We start from the raw sequence: 12,892 nt of genomic DNA, 5'->3' as shown, positions 1-12,892 counted from the left end.
TTATGATCTTCTGGGTACGGGCTCATATCGTCCGCAGCCAGGGAATGTACTTCCACTGGGTAGGCGCCCACCATTACACTAAACTGCCCAGGTGTGTCCAGCGGTGCAGCTACCACATTTTGTCTCCACATAAATTCTAGGCCCAACAAAACTGCTGTTGGTAACACTATACCTTGTGATATTACTACAAATTTTTCTATAATTTCTCCGTGCCCAAAGTCTACTACTACTTCGGCTAGTCCTTTATTAGGGATTGGAGTCCGATCTACCCCTTGTATGGAGAGAGGTTCTGTAACTATCATCTTCCCGCCTACCTTCCTAAATAAATCTTCTTCTATTAGGGACGCTCCTGCTCCTGTGTCTAGCATTGCGTAAACCATCTCCTTTGGTGCATTAGCGCCTACGCACAATCTCAACGTGAGGGCGTTGGTAGGGCCGTGGACTGCCGCAGCTACTCTGGGGTCGTTTTTTTTTTGTTCTTCTCGTGGTCAGGGTTGACCCAGGAGCTACGGGGTGAGGGACCGGCCGTGTACTCCGGGCGCCAGGCAGCGCAAGGCGAGACAGGCTGACGCCTGTTTCGAGTGGGCTGGTACTGAGGGTACCGAGAGCCCGTTGGTGGGTGGTAGGCACCCCTATACTGCCTTCCATATGTGCAATCGCGAGCCATGTGTCCTACATACCCACAAGCATAACATGTAGGTGGCGTGGGCGCGTTCCCATATGGGCGTGTAGGTGGCGCGGCGTGCCGTCCTCCCTTTGGGGTATCGGGTAACGTGACTGGCCTGGAGGGCGTGGAGGACGGGCTTGTGAGACATGTTTGGGTCCGGATGCCTGGGTGGAACAGACGTTCAGCACTTTTATTTCTTTGGCGATATCGGCATCGGATAGCTTCGACTCTGGATAAGCTTTAATATACTCATACCCTTTCTTTAATACCTTCTGTGGGTCCCCTTTTTCTTCCTTCGTTAGGATTAGTAATAGGTCCGGATGTAAAGCCTCTCTGAGCCGTAAAGCGGTTATCTCAGTTAGCAAACTGGCATTGTCAGGCTTGAGAGCGATCAACTCGTCTCTCAATGTCTCCAGGCGGATGAGGAAGGTGCGGATGTTTTCTCCTGTCCGCCGTTTTGCCTCTCCCAATTCTTTCTGGAGGACCGAAAAGGTCCTTACTGTGGGAAACACACGTAGGAAGTCTTCCTTTACTTTTTCCCAATCCTGTCCACATCTAGTGATACAACCGAGGAGATGATCGCGCGCTGCTCCCAGGGCATATTGTTTGGCTAACTCAATCTTTCCGGTAGTGTCCCAATTTGCCTGTGTCCGGCTTTCAATATCCTCTATCCATTTCTTTGCTAGCTTATGGCATGGGAGGTTTGGTGCTACTTTTTTTTCTTCTCCACCACAAAATATAAGAGTCCCTGCACTCTACTAAAATCATTCAAGGTATGACGGCTAAGTAGCGTGACAAGATCATCATGGGCAAGGGTGATCGATTTTCCATCTCCTTTTATGGGGGGAGGGTTCTTGCCTTCGTCTGGCATTTTAACTCTAAAGTCTTATTCCCGTAATTCCAAGAATAACTGTCTTCTCCCTCGCTTTCGGATGTGGACATACACCAGTACAATACCAATATAAACCAATATAAATCGCAAGTTTCACCACAAGTTTCACCACAAGTTTCACCACAAGTTTCACCACATGTTTCACCACATGTTTCACCACCCCACACCTGACACCAATGTTGTAACCCGTAATCCGGGTCACACAGGGGAGACGACACACTGTTTGTATTAGTGACACTTGACTTAAAATTCTAGTACTTTAGGAGTATTTAAAGGAGTTCGTAAATGGGGTGATGAAACGGTGTCGCCTTTCTTATATGTATTTTATTCTACCTTAATACTACTTAATATTACAGAGGGTAAAAATATTGTTTAAACCAGCGACTGGCTTACTAGACTCAATGAGTCTTCAGGTTTTCTTTCATTATTGGTTACTGACGTTAACACTGGTATAATATTGAGTAAAAACTCACACAATAAAGTATCATAGAAATATAATCCTAAGTAAAACTAAGATAATAGAACACAATAGATATGTTAGATACGCTTTCCTCTATGGTACCACATTACTCCATACTCACAGTAGCAACGATGAATGTTCTACCCATGTTGTCTAGGGAAGGACAACTGAGTGTCCAGCAACGAACAGAGTGCTGGTTGATCTGATCTCTTGGCTGCATGAATGCTTTTTATATAGGCATGACATACATACAGACATCACGAGGGTAATACGTCAGGCGTGTGAGTCATACATCAAACTCACACCGAGCTCATACAATAATCTACCTAACCGACATGTGTAATAAGGTCGATTTTAATCCTAGTGTAGCTGTCACGCGGTGACGCAGCTTTGTTTTCATAACATTTTGTTCCGCGGTTGATCGTGTTTTGGCCGCGGTGATTGTGTTTTGGCTTAGAGAGATAAGCGGGTGCGTTAATGGGCAATTACAATTGTGTATAGGTTGGTAAATGAACAGTGCGTGTGGGGACAATCATGTCTTGGAGTCCGTGTTGTGTTTTAGCGGTCGATACCGCTGTTGTCATCGGAAAATATTGCCGGTGAAGATGATGATGACACGAGTGGTGTCGCAGCCCTCGGGGCACCACATAATGTACAAGGGAAACTCTGATAAAAATGAGGAAGGGGATAATGAAAAGCTAATCTCTGCGAGGCAAAAATGAGAAAGAAAAACGTTATGATAGAAGAAGTGATGAGAGACGCTGATAAAGACTGGAAGTGAAGGAAAATAAAGGAAAGAGGAAGGGAAAGAAAATGAACTAGTATGGGGATTACAGGCCACGGAGGAGGAGGAGGAAGAGGAGGAGGAGAAACATCAAAACGGAAGATAAAAGGAAAGAGAAAAGGATGGAAAAGCTTAAGATGAGGAGGGAGGATTAAGTGATGAAATCTAGATAAAAAAAGAAGAAAAGTGTAGAAAAATTGATTATGATGATGATAGTGATGAGAGAGAGAGAGAGAGAGAGAGAGAGAGAGAGAGAGAGAGAGAGAGAGAGAGAGAGAGAGAGAGAGAGAGAGAGAGAGAGAGAGAGAGAGAGGCCCAGGTACAAGGAGTACCACACCTGGCGAGACTGAGGCTCCCCTCGCGAGAGGCTGTGAGAGATACGAGAACGGTACTCTCCAGCCACGAGCAGGTCGGGGTGCCGAGGTCACGCTCCAGCCAGCACCAGCGGACCTTCACCTCCAGGGTGTCCCGCCTGTGGAACACATTCACTGCAGCAGGGCCAACAGTGAGGGATATCTCCACCCAGCAGGTAAAAGTGGCTGCTCACAGGTGGCGAAGAACATGCCCCACACCACTAGTGATGCTAAATACACAGTGAACAAGTGTAAAGGGCTTTTGAAATAATGCACAAGAAAAAGTGACATTTTAAGCCCTGAAAAGTGCACAGTGAAACATATGTTGCTCGAACGATCGCATAAAGTGTCGTCGGCAAAATACAAATATGTTGTGTACAATAGATTCGTCAGTTTAAATAAAAAATAAAAAAGAGAGAGAGAATCTTGAAAAAATGTTTTATTAGTTTTGCTTTGAAAAGAAATAAAGTAAAACCAATTTCACTATCACACACACACACACACACACACACACACACACACACACACACACACACACACACACACACACACACACACACACACACACACACACACACACACACACACACACACACACACACACACACACACACACACACACACACACACACACACACACACACACACACACACACACACACACACACACACACACACACACACACCTGACAGGGGGGCAACAGGCCCGTCACCTCATAAGAAAGTTTTTAATAAGATTTGTGATTTTTTTTTTTTAAAGAGAAGTGCTACAGGTCATCCAGGTGATGGTGGTGGTGGTAGTGGTGGTAATGGGGGTGGTAGTGGTGGTGATGGGGGTAGTAGTGGTGGTGGTGGTGGCGACGGTGGTGGTGGTAGAGAAGAAAAAAATAAAATGAATAAAAAAAATAAAAGACGGTTCACTATATAATGGCGGTGTGGTGATGATGGAGAGAACGATGAAAAATATAATGATATAAAGTGTGAAGAGAAGTGAAATCATGAGAAGAAAATGTAGGTGAAATAGTGAAGAGATGATGAACGAGGGAAATATCAACAACAACGACAGCAATAACAAGACATCACCATTAACAACGACAACAACAACGGCAACAAGCAAACCACAACAACAACAACAATCAACCCTCCTGTACAATCACACTTTAAACATTCCTAGCTTCTCAACTTCAACCCCTTAAACCTCCCTTCCTTCCCTCCTCCTCCTCCTCCTCCTGACATCCTCTCATCGGCTTCTTGTGTAGACAGTGGAGGTAATTATGTGAGGTGAACGAGGGGAGGAAAGGAGAGGAGTGAAGGGAAAGGGGAGAGGGAGGAGAGGGGAGAGCGGGGAAGGTAGGGAGAAGAGTTAGAGAGGGGATGAAAAGGTGTGAGAGGAGGGAGAGGGTAAAGAGGGGAGGGAGGAGGGAGGAGAGGAGGGGGAGTAAAAGGGGAGAGGAGGGGGAGTAAGAGGGGAGAGAGACGTCGCTGTGCCACTAAGTTGTATGCTCATTAATTTTATTCCTCGTAGGGCTGATGGGAAGTGAGAGGACGAGGGAGCTAGTGAAGGGGGGGGGGGGGGGAGAAGGAGTAGGGAAGAGGAGAAGGGAGGGGAGACTGGCATATAGAAGGAAGGGTGTTTAGAATAAATTTAAAATGGTGTGAAGGAAATGAGATAAAAAGATACATAGCTAGATGGATGGATAGATAGATGTATAAATATAAACAGTATGTGGGTGTCGGTGAGTGTGTGTGTGTGTGTGTGTGTGTGTGTGTGTGTGTGTGTGTGTGTGTGTGTGTGTGTGTGTGTGTGTGTTCCTCAAGTACAGTTATATGAACATTACCAGAGCTTTGAAAGAAGTGCTCGACACACAAATGTCTTAATACGCCCCGAGTGGCCTGTTATGAGAGAGAGAGAGAGAGAGAGAGAGAGAGAGAGAGAGAGAGAGAGAGAGAGAGAGAGAGAGAGAGAGAGAGAGAGAGAGAGAGAGAGAGAGAGAGAGAGAGAGAGATTTTGTTTCGTCGAGGGCTAAGCAATATAAAGAGAACGGGAAATACAACAGTGTGTTTAGGGTGACATTCCTTTTCCTTCTGTTCTTCATCAAATGTTTTAGTGTTTTTGTTAAATTTTATCTTTTTTTCTCTTTATTTTTGGGTCTCACAGGTCTCTTCTCTTTAATGAGACAAATAGTTAATTAGTGAAGGACCTGGTTAAATAGTTAGTTGTATGGTTATTTATTTATTTATTTATTTATTTATTAGTTTATTTTATTCTTTCCTTTCTTGTCTTTTCTTTTTCTTCTTCTTTTCTTTTTTTCTGTTTTCTTTTCTTTTGATTCTTTTCTGCTTTTATATAATTTTCTTTTCTTGATGTTCTTATTTCTATCATCCTCTTGAGATGTCCTTTGGTCCGGGTGAGCCTCTTTCACCCCGGAAGAGACTCACCCATAATTTTCTTGATGTTATTTAGAGCCGAAAATGTGGATGATGACTTTTTTCTTTTTTAGATGTTGTTTTCTATCGTGTTCTTTTTCTGATGTTCTTTTCTCTGCATTTCCCTTGTGCTGGTTTTCTCTTCCTTCATTTTCCTTTTTCTGGTGCTGTTTCTACATCGGCTTTTCTTGGTGCCGTATCCTGCTACAGACGAGTCTCCTTCACCCCAGAGAAGCCTCGCCCGTACCAACATACCACACCAAACGCCTGTATGCTAGATTATTACTTCGATTTGTTGTTGTTGTTGTTTTCTCCTGTTGATGAAGTGTTTATAAGTGATCTTTTTCCTGGTATTCTTTTTCTGCATTACCCTTTTTCCGGTGTCACTTTTCTTTATTTCCCGTGTGCTGGTGTGGTGTGGAGTATCTACATCGCCTTTCCGTGACGCGGTATCTTGCTACAGCTGAGTCTCCTTCACCCCAGAGAAGGCTCACCCGTTCAAACATACCACACCAAAGTCCTTAATCCTAGTTGTTCGTTTTATTTATGTTGTGTTTTGTATCTGATTACTTTTCTCTGGTATTCCTTTCATGTATTATCCTGTCTCCGGTATTATTTTTCTTTATGTGTCGTGTGTTGGTGTTGTGTACAGTATACATATCGCCTTTTCCGGGTACCGTATCTTGCTACAGCTGAGTCTCCTTCACCCCAGAGAAGGCTCATCCATACCAATATACGGCACCGAAGGTCTTCATGCTGGATTTTTTTGTATCTGTTTGTCTTATTTTTTCCGTTATTTTCATGTTGGGTGAAGGAGACTTATCTATTTCCTGGAATTCCTCTCCTGTGTTATCCTATTTCTGATGTTCTTTTTGTTTATTTCCCTTTTTTCGGTGTTTTTATCTGTAATATCTCTGTCGTGGAGTTGTTCTGAAATCGCCTTTCCTTGGTGCTGTGCTGATACGAATGAATCTCCTTCACCCCAGAAAAGACCCGCCCATACCAACACACACCAAATGCACTCCTCCCCCGCCCTGGACACTCGGGATATCCGGCACCGCCATGGACGCCCCGAGGGAGCCGATACGCCCTGCCGGAACCTCTGCGCCCCGCGACGCTCGCCAGGGAGACCTTGGGCTTCCTGACGCTCCCCAGCACCGCCGAGGCGGGGGAGGGCGGGAACTCCAGACAACTGCAGAACAACTCCAGACGGGAATGTTAAATTAATTGTAAACACCGTGACGGCGCAAAAGCCACGTTTGTCGAGTCTGGGATGGCAGGACTCCGGCCGAGTGTTTTGGCGCGGCATGCGCTTCCCTCTTTGTCTCTGATTTCTTTGTTTATTTTGAGAGAGAGAGAGAGAGAGAGAGAGAGAGAGAGAGAGAGAGAGAGAGAGAGAGAGAGAGAGAGAGAGAGAGAGAGAGAGAGAGAGAGAGAGAGAGAGAGATTTACATAGATTTACATAGAAAATCAGACCACACAGACCCCATGGTCCAGACTTGGTGGTCTGTCCTTAAACCTAAGTGATTTTACATTAATCAGAAGACTCCAAAACGTTGCACTTCTACTCTAGTTGATATTAAGTTGAAGGAAGTGACGGTCGAGCTTATTTTTGAAGGAGTCAATCGTGTTACACTGGACCACTGATGGTGGGAGCTTATTCCATTATCGCACTACAACGTTGGTGAAGAAAAATTTGGTGCAGTCTGAATTTACTTGTCTACATCTGAGTTTTACGCCATTGTTCCTCGTGCGCAAAGTGTCATCGATCATAAACAATGTTGATCTGTCTACATTCGTGAAACCATTAAGTATTTTAAAACATTCGATCAATTTTCCTCGGAGGCGACGTTTCTCAAGAGAGAACATATTAAGGGTAGAAAGCCTTTCTTCGTAGGATTTGTTGCGCAAGGAAGGGATAATTTTCGTTGCCCGACGCTGAACACCTTCTAATTTAGCAATATCCTTTGCATGGTGGGGAGACCAAAACTGTACCGCATATTCCAAGTGGGGTCTGACTAAACTGTTGTAGAGCGGGAGTATTACATCTTTATTCTTAAATAAAAAGTTTCTTTTAATGAAGCCCAACATTCTGTTCGCTTTATTTGCTGCATTGATGCATTGCTGTGAGAATTTGAGGTTTGACGCTATTTTGACCCCCAAGTCCTTGACGCATTGAACGCTTTTGAGTTTAACGCCGCGCATTTCGTAATCAAACTTCTTATTCCTCGTTCCAACTTGAAGGACCTGGCACTTGTCTACGTTAAAGGGCATCTCCCATCTATCCGACCAAGCTGAAATTTTGTGCAAATCCTCTTGAGGCTTTGCCTGTCTTCGTCAGTGAGAACCGAGTTACCAATCTTTGTGTCGTCTGCAAATTTACTAATGCGGTTATTGAGTCCAACATCCACGTCGTTGATGTAAATAATGAAGAGCACTGGGCCAAGAACCGAGCCCTGAGGGACGCCACTAGTGACCGGCGCCCACTCTGAGTTAAATCCGTTAATCACTACTCTTTGTTGTCTGTTGCTCAACCAATTCGCGATCCATTGGTTTACCTGACCGTCAATACCTATTTGCTTTAATTTGTAAAGTTATTTATGATGCGGACTTTATCAAACGCTTTCTGAAATCAAGATAGACTACGTCCAGTGATTTGGTTACGTCATAAACAGTGAAGAGGTCGTTATAAAAGGTTAATAGATTTGATAGGCAGGATCTTTTGTTTCGGAAGCCATGTTGTGAGTCCCCAATTAATGAGTGGCTTTCAAGGTAACTCACAATTTTGTCTCTAATTATGCCCTCAAGTAGCTTACCTACAACCGAAGTTAGACTAATGGGCCTGTAATTACCTGGTACTTTTTTGTCTCCTTTCTTAAAAATCGGTGTCACGTTAGCCTTTTTCCAATCTGAAGGGACAATGCCTTGTCGCATGGACATATTGAATACGGTTGTGAGGGAGGAGAGTATTTCGCACTTTGTTTCTTTCAGCAGAGTTGGATATACTTTATCAGGTCCAGGACTTTTATTTGTTTTAAGTGATTTGAGGGCTTTAAGGACTTCATCGGGTTTTATTTCAAAGTTAGACAATGTATGCTCGGGATTTACATTAGTACTGGTGTTGTTGTTGGTGGTGGGAGGACTGTTATTATTAAACACCGAGGAAAAGTAATTATTTAATAGGTTTGCAACGTGTTGGCTGTCAGTCACTAGTGCACCGTCGCTGTTTGTTAAAGGTCCAATTCCACTTCTGATCGCCTTTCTGTTGTTTATGTAACTGAAGAAGGATTTCGGATTATTTTTACAGTTGGCTGCAATATTTTCTTCATATCTACGCTTTGCCTGATGCACTAATCTTTTTACTCGTCGCCTTGCATCATTGTAAAGTCTAATGTTTTCGGGCGTGCTTTGGTCTTTCTTTAACCTGTAAGACAATTTTCTCTCCTTGACTGAGTGTTTAATTTCGCTATTAAACCAAGGTGGACTTTTATTAGTGTTAATTCGCTTCTCGCACAAGGGGACAAATGTGTCCTGCTGAGTGAGTAAGTGATTTTTAAAGTTTAGCCAGGCGTCCTCTGCATTGCCGTCATCTGATAGTTGCATATCTGTTAGTTTTCGTCGGATTTCTACGAAGTTGGCTCTTTTGAAATTAGGCACCTTAACTTTATTTTCAGTCACCGATGTTTGAGCTCTAATGTCAACGCGCACTAGTTTATGATCGCAGGAACCGAGGTGTTCTCCTACCGTGACATTACTGACTAGGTTATCTTGGGTCGCTATAACAAGGTCAAGTATGTTATTTTGTCGAGTTGGTTCAGAAACCATTTGGCTTAGATAATTTTCCTCTAGAAATTCGATCATTCTATGGGACTCACCTTCTGTACCAGACAGTGTTGCCCAGTCGATATGGGGGAGGTTAAAGTCTCCTAGTATCAGTGAGTCGCTGTTATTAAGTGACTGCCTTAAGACGCTGTACATTTCAAGATCGCCATCAAGTGATTGCCCCGGAGGCCTGTAAGTGACAGATATATTTAAATTGCCTTTTGCAGAGAGAGAGAGAGAGAGAGAGAGAGAGAGAGAGAGAGAGAGAGAGAGAGAGAGAGAGAGAGAGAGAGAGAGAGAGAGTGTTCAGAAAACTTAATATACTAACAATTCCCTCATCCCCAAATAACACGGTACACAGAAAAAAAAACTTTCGTCTGATACCTCAAAAAATATGGAAAACATATCTCGATGCTTACTGTACATTTTCCTTTTTTTCAACGTTTACACTATTCCACGTACACACCCTGGACGTGACTGCATAACGAAGGCTTCTTTACATGCATACATAAGCACATACACACATATACATACAGTTTTTATACCCGCTCTCTCCACGCACCGGGACCTGTTCATTAATCTACAACAGCAGCAGCTTTTAGTTCTCCCTGAACCTAAGGCATTGCCCACATATTCACAACACCTGGAGAGTAATTATAAAGAAAGGTATCGGTGAGAATATTTCTTTTTCCAATCTTTTTTCTCTCATTCTTTTTCTCTCTTCCACATTCCTCTCTTTCTCGCTTTTTTCTCCCTTTCCAATCCCCTTCCTCCCTCTCTGCTTTCTTCCTTTCCCATCATGACCTCCACCTCTCCTTTCACACTTTCCCCTCCTTCCCTCCCAATCCCCTTCCTCCCTCTCTGCTTTCTTCCTTTCCCATCATGACCTCCACCTCTCCTTTCACACTTTCCCCTCCTTCCCTCTAAATCCCCTTCCTCCCTCTCTGCTTTCTTCCTTTCCCATCATGACCTCCACCTCTCCTTTCACACTTTCCCCTCCTTCCCTCCCAATCCCCTTCCTCCCTCTCTGCTTTCTTCCTTTTCCACCATGACCTCCACCTCTCCTTTCACACTTTCCCCTCCTTCCCTCCCAATCCCCTTCCTCTCTCCTTTCTTCCTTTTCCACCATGACCTCCACCTCTCCTTTCACACTTTCCCCTCCTTCCATCCCAACACCCTTCCTCTCTCTCTCTCTCTCTTCCTTCTCTTCTCTCTCTCTCTCTCTCTCTCTCTCTCTCTCTCTCTTTCTTTCGCTTCCATTTCCTTACTTTAATTTCTCCCAGGCCACGTTTTATGCTTGCCGGGAACACACACACACACACACACACACACACACACACACACACACACACATACACGACGACGAAGCTGTGGATTGTGTGTGTTATTAGTGTGAGTGGAGGAGGAGGAGGGGTGATATGTGGGAGGGTGGGAAGGTAAGGAAGGGAAGGTGGGAGGAGGAGGGTAGGCCAGGGGTGGAGGAGGAAGAGAGAAAGGGAAGAGGGAGAAAGGAAATAAGAAAAGAGAAAGTTAAAGCTCCCATGAACCTACTTGGAAATTAGAAATATTATCATTATCATCACCATCACTACCATCACCATTATTACTACCAGCATCATCACATACACCACTAACACTACTGCCATCATCACCATCACTACCACCACCATTATTACAACCAGCATCATCACACACACCACAAACACAACAGCCATCATCACCATTATCATCACCATCACTACCACCACTATTATTACTACCAGCATCATCACACACACCACTAACACTACTGCCATCATCACCATTATCATCACCATCATCATCATCATCATCATCATCATCATCATTCCCACCATCATCACCCTCTTCTTTATAACTCTACCATTCCCATTCTAATTATTAAAAGACCCGTCAAATTAGCATCATATTAATCCATATATTTTGCATTATGAACCAATATTATAATGATGAATGGTGGCACTCGTGTGTGTGTGTGTGTGTGTGTGTGTGTGTGTGTGTGTGTGTGTGTGTGTGTGTGTGTGTGTGTGTGTGTAATAATATAATATAATATAATATAATAATAATAATAATAATAAACGGTTTATTAAGTGATTGCAGCTGTAAAGCTGAAAATATACGTGTTAAAAATATAATATTGAAATATAATAGAAAAAAAAGTACAATATGAAAGGGGTATAGGGAGTGGTGGGGGGGGAGGTGAGGTGGTGGAATGCAGTGCGTTAGCGCGGTAGGAGGCGGTGTGGTTTTCCGGGTGACGTGTCAGGTGTTAAACCCCAGGTCAACCCCAGGTCAAAAAAGGGTCAGGTCGCAGTTGATTGCACGGGTGCAGGTAGAAGCGGTGTCGGCCGTCACTCAGCTTAGCGATGACCTGCTAATGATAGGAAGAGGTGGACCGAGAAGCAGTAGGCGTGGGAACATTTAACGTCTGATCTGCCCCATGCCACTTCCCCAACCATGAGTCCACCTGAGTGACGGGCGTCAACACTGCACTGCACCTGAACCGAATTCTCCCAGCAGCATGATGGTCGGGCTGGTGTACCTGGGGCACCTGGGGGCCGGCGTCGGTTGGACGGTAAGGCGGTGTTGACGTCACACTGGCCATTTCTGCTCTTCAGTGTCTTCACGGCACCTCAAACGCACTGCATTCACTGTCTGTCACCATGATTAAGCTTGATGTCACAAAAGTTTCTTACGGTGCTGGGTTATTGATGAAAAGGGAGAGGGGGATGGAGGGGAAGGGGAGAGGCCAACAGGCTGGCCCCGGGCTGCTCCTTTCGGAGCGCCGTGACCCACGTCTGGCCTCGGTCAGGTCTGGGCACCTCCTTGCTCTTCTCTCCTCTCTCCCTCCTCCTCCTCCTCCTCCTCCCCCTCCTCCTCCTCCTCCTGTTCCTATCTTCTTCTTCTCTCCATTCCTCTGAACTTTCCTAATCTCTTACATCTCTTTATCTAATTTTACTGCGAGACATTAATTTTCCTCTCTCTCTTCTCTCTCTCTCTCTCTCTCTCTCACACACACACATACATGTCTGCCTCGCGTCTGTCTGTGTGTCGTGGTCATCGCCTGTTTTCAGGAGACAGTTTCCGCTCATCAGCATAACATTCTTTCTAGCATACTTTTTATCAGTGGTAATTTTGGACTATTTTTTCCTTTTCCGTCTTTGTTTCGCGCAGCGGGCATAACTCAACCCTTTTCTGCCTATTGTTTTGTTGTAATTATCCTTCAGAGACACAACCTCTTAAATGTTATACTTTATTCATATGCTTTAAATTATCTTTTCAGCTTTCATCTAAATAAGCAGTACTTCCCAAGCTTCAGGAAACACAACTCTTTATAATGTTTACTTTTCACATATGCCTCAAATCATCTGTACACTTTGTCTTCTGTTAATTCATTGAACATCAAACACCATTCGCTATTCTACAGTAATCACGGAACATAATTTCCACACTCTTGAGCCAGTACAAC

Source organism: Eriocheir sinensis, chromosome 45 (assembly GCF_024679095.1).
Source record: "Eriocheir sinensis breed Jianghai 21 chromosome 45, ASM2467909v1, whole genome shotgun sequence".
NCBI lineage: Eukaryota > Metazoa > Arthropoda > Malacostraca > Decapoda > Varunidae > Eriocheir > Eriocheir sinensis.
Note: the sequence above shows the minus strand (reverse complement) of the source record.